Raw genomic sequence first — 4,676 nt, forward strand, 5'->3', positions numbered from 1 at the left:
ACAGGCCGCAGCGCTGCGCTGGGGCCGCCACCGCGGCGCACCGCCCCTCGCCGGCCGGCAACGCGCCCTTCCGCCCGCCGCCCCGCCCCTTCCGCTCCCGCCTCTCGCGAGAACGGCCCGCCGCGCTCTCGCGAGAGCGCAGCTTCCCGCCGCTGGGGGGGCGCCATGTTCGGCGGGGCCCGGGAGCGCGGGCGGGCGGCGGTGTCGGCGGCACCGGGACCCCAGAGGGGCGGGCTGGGCCGCTGCGGCGAAACAACGGGCGGTTGCGGGGGGGGAGAGGGGGAGTAGGGCGCTCAGCGCTTCTCTGAAAGGGGTTTCCTGAGGAAACAGCGTGTCTTCGGACTTAGGTGAAGAAACTCGTTCTTTGTTGTATAAGAAACACTCAAAAAGCGTTTATTCTTAGTCAGATTGCCTCACAAACCCATTAATCTCGTGTATGGCTGCGGCACGTAATGTCTGACGGGGGAAAGAGTGACAGAACTGGTGTGAAACGCGGAGCTGTGTCGGTTTACAGCAGCAGGCCGCAGCCGCTCCCTCGTGTGAGGGGAGGCAGAGCACGACTACGGCAGTCCTGCAAGTTTTTACTGCCTCAGAGACTGGTTTTTTTTTCCTTTCCTGTGATAGGATTTAAGTAATAATTCTGCTGCACTCCTGTGGCCAAGCACCTCAGGCAGAAGGGGTTTGGAGCGAGCTCCTCTGGTACAGCACATGCATAGTACAATCACCGTACCTCGAAGCTGCAAATTGGTGCTGAGAGGATGTGGGAGAAACAGAAGGGGATCAGTTTCCCTCCTAAAAGAAGGAAAATGAACGACAATGAAGTAATATAAAATGCATTCCTTTCCTGAGACACAGCATACGTCGTGCAGCGTGTCAGCTGTGATAATGGTGTCATGGCATGTACGTCCCTTTCTCTTTTCCACCTGATTCTGTGCCGTTCATGCGTACCAGTATTGGCATTTTGACACTTCTAATTGCTGCTATACCGGCAGCCAATTAATTTGCCAGTCTGCTTTCTGCAGGTGGCGGTGTAGATTCACGTTCTAAATCTAGTGCTGCAAATCTTACTTCATTGTGAAGCTAGATAGTTACAGGTTTTTAAGTCTGCTCTGTTAAGCTTGTTCTTTCTGGATACACTTACTCTGCAAACCTGAAGACTGAGAAAGGAAAAGATGTTTCCCCTTCTGCCCTTTAAGCCGTTTCTGTTAGGCTTTGTGCGAGCTCCCAGCTTTGGAGAAGGCAGCAAACAACCTCCCCAGAAACACGGAGCTGTGTCAGCCGAGGTGAGACCTGGTCCCTGCATGTTTTTTGTGGTTGCCTTTGCATATCTGGGAGGTGAGGCAGTACCAGACAGTTTTCTGATTAATTTCCCATTTAATTTCAGCCATGTTCCAGACCCTGTGATCCAGTCTATTCCTGGTTGGAAAGGCTGCATTCCTGCTCCCTCGTCCTGAGCATCTGACTGTGATCTTACATCGTGAGTTCCAAAACGTATCTCTTGGCATCTTCAGCTCAACCTCTGACCAGGATTTTGGCTAGTCCTTCAGAATGGTTTGCCCTGGCTTCTTTGGCTCTTGACTTCATCAGTGTGAGCCATCGTCTGGTGCGCACTGCATAGTTGTCAGCGTGAAACACAATGCAAGCACAAGAACTAAGTTTTAAACACTGTACCTATCTTGGAGAAACTGAAGGACACAAAGAAGAAAATTTGCTCAGGATTGTATCAAAACCTTATGTGATTCCAAAAATGTTCACATGCATTTGAATTAAAATCTGATCACCTGCCATCTTACCAGCTTGGGCAAACGTGTAAAAAGAAGTGCTGAAGGAGAAATAAGGCTGTAAGAGAAAAGATGCTGTGTTTGTGTTCACTGCAGAAGATTCTCCTCAGAGCAGAGCCTTTTGGAGTGGGTGTGTGTCAGAGGACTTGGAGGTGGTGTTGGAGTTGGAGTGACTGACGAGATATTTGGGACCAGAAAGCAGGATTTTAAAGGAACTTGGCCATGACATTGCTTAGGTACAAGCAGTAGTTCCAGCTAGATGGCCAGGACGCTGGTTTAGCTGATCTCTGCAGTGACCTGAAGAACTACAAAAGAGAATCCTGACCATGAGGGTTGATCCAAGCTACGGGTGCTACAAAGAGCCCATCAGCAGATGCAGGTGGTGCAGTTGGACGGAGGAAGAAGGAAGGTCAGTTCTCTAGCTCTTATGAGCAATTTCTGAAGGAGTCAAAAAGCAAATGCTCACTGTTGATTTGTTCATCATAATGCACTTGAATTTTTAAGGCAGGCCCTTGCCAAAGGTTCTTAAACTATTAAGCTATAAAATAAGAGGAAAAGTTTGCTTATGGATTAGCAATTAGGTAAAAGCTAGGAAGAATGGGGAAAGTAGCTTCTTTATTAGTGACATGACAGTTTGTGACCTGTCTTTTTCCACATATTCATAAACCATCTGAGGAAAAAAATGAATAACGAGGTGATGTAATTTGTAGAAGTTATGTATCATTTTTCATGATAATCAAAAGTGAAGCTGACTAGAAAGAGTTACTGAATTCCTGACACGGGGTAACTGAGTAAATAGAACAGCAGAGGAATTCCATGTTGATAAATGTCAAGTAATGTGTACAGGAGAAGGAAACCAGCCATAATGCCACACACCCAGCGGGCTCCTGCCTCGCTCTGATAGCGTCTCCTTTATCCTCATGGGTGTTAAAAAAAGGAGGTGGGGAAAGTGAAGTGAATGCTGGGAATTGGCAAGATATAAATTAAGAATAAACGGAAGATACTGTCAGTGTGTGAGTTTTCACTGCTCTTCTGCATCTTGAACACGGTGGTTCTGATCAGAAGGTTATAAAAATGGTTACAGACTGAGGGATGATCGAAGGTGTGGGCTGGCTTTTGTTGGAGGAGATAGCAAGGGAGTTTGGAAAGGAGGATGGGGAGAAGGACTGATGATTATATTTAAAATTATGAATGGTTTGGAGAAGATGAAGAGGAAAGATCATTTAGTGTTTCCTTTGCCAGTACAACTAACAGGCACTGGGTGAGACTACTAGGCAGCAGGATTAAAGAGAGGGACGTACTTTTTCCACACGCTGCACAATTGAATGGTGCATCACCAGTGCTGTGTTGTGGAGGTCGAAAATACAAATTAATTTAGAAAGGTGTTAGGAAAATCAGCAGAGGAGCGGTTCTTCAAGGACTGCTGAACACATGGGTGAGATTTAAACTGAGATTCAAACACGAGGCGCAGGGTCACTGTGTGCTTCTGCTCCTAAGCGTTTGCTCCTCACTGCTCAGAGAGTGGGTGCACCTTCCACGTGACATTGTGTGGCCTTTCCTACGGGAACGTGTTTCTGGGGACTGAGAGCCAAAGCATAAAGCTATGCAAACCCACCCCTGGGACATGGTCCTCTTGGGGACGAGTGAGGTGTTCAGGGAGCGTAGTCTGGAAGAGCAATGAAGCGTAAAGAACATTGGTGATGACTGGCAAATTGTGTAACCAGGTGCTGAAACCCAGTGTCCTTCATGGTGCCGCAGCAGTGCCCAGCGTGCCTCTTGGTAAATGCTGCAGCACCGAGAGGTACCAGCCTGGAACAGCTTTGCCTTGCCAGGCTGTGAAGTGTGGAGGGGAGAGGGGAGCTGCAGAGGGAAGGTGTGTTTGCTTAAGATCCACAGCTTACCCAGGAGGCTCTCTTCAGGCAAGGGCTGCCATTTGCTGACCTTCTGCTGCTGATAATATTTATATAGAGGTGTTATTTAACAAAAGAATGGTGATAAAATAGCAAACTCTTACAGCATACTCATTAAGATAATCAAGAAAAAGTACTGCAGACAGTGTTTATGGATTTTTTTGTAAGTCACGGAGAAGAAAAATGAATTGATTTAATTGACTTAATTTTCTGTTAGCATTACTAGGATGTCATAAAAACGTGGAGAGATTTGATAATATAAAGATATAGTTATTCTGGAAAGTGTTAACATTTTCAAAGGAAGAATGCTTAGAACTGAGTGGTGTCTGCAGAGGAGTATAAGCTGCAGCATATGAGCCCTTACAAATGCAGAAAACATTCAAAGGAACCTCATAAGCTGAGAAACTGCTGTTTCGATCTGTGTACTGTTACTGCCTAGAACAATGTTCTCTTCTTGCGTGCCCCGCATTTCATAATCAAGGCCTGAATGCTAATAACCTGCCAATACACACTGTGGTGAGCAGAAAACATTTAAAAACATTTTGGATGTAGAAGTCCCTGTCAGCTGAGGGCATCCTGTGCTAGGGAATGATCGTGCCCGGGAAAAACACGTTCGGTGGCAAAAAGGTGACTGGGAAATCAAACGCTTCTGGGTGCTCTAAGAGAGGTTGAGAGGCAGAACACGTCAGTTCCTTGCATGGATCTCGGGTGGGTGTAGTGATGGAGAGATCTGCAGTGAAGTTCCTAAAAGGCTTCTCCTGGCTTTCAAGAATGTGCACCCTGACTTGCAAGTACCTGCTCAGCTCCTCTGCGTGCAGAGCTGCTCCGGAGCTGCTCAGGCTCACGTTCTCCCGCAGCATTTACAGGCGAGTCACAGCCATTCGCCTGGGTTGGTTTCTCTAAGTGGGATGGTTTTGCTGATGAAATGCATAATATGCGTTTGATTTTCTTTTTCCCTTCAGACATTTTACTTTGCAAAGGCATT

This window comes from Nyctibius grandis, chromosome 11 (genome assembly GCF_013368605.1).
Source record: "Nyctibius grandis isolate bNycGra1 chromosome 11, bNycGra1.pri, whole genome shotgun sequence".
Taxonomy (NCBI): Eukaryota; Metazoa; Chordata; class Aves; order Nyctibiiformes; family Nyctibiidae; genus Nyctibius; species Nyctibius grandis.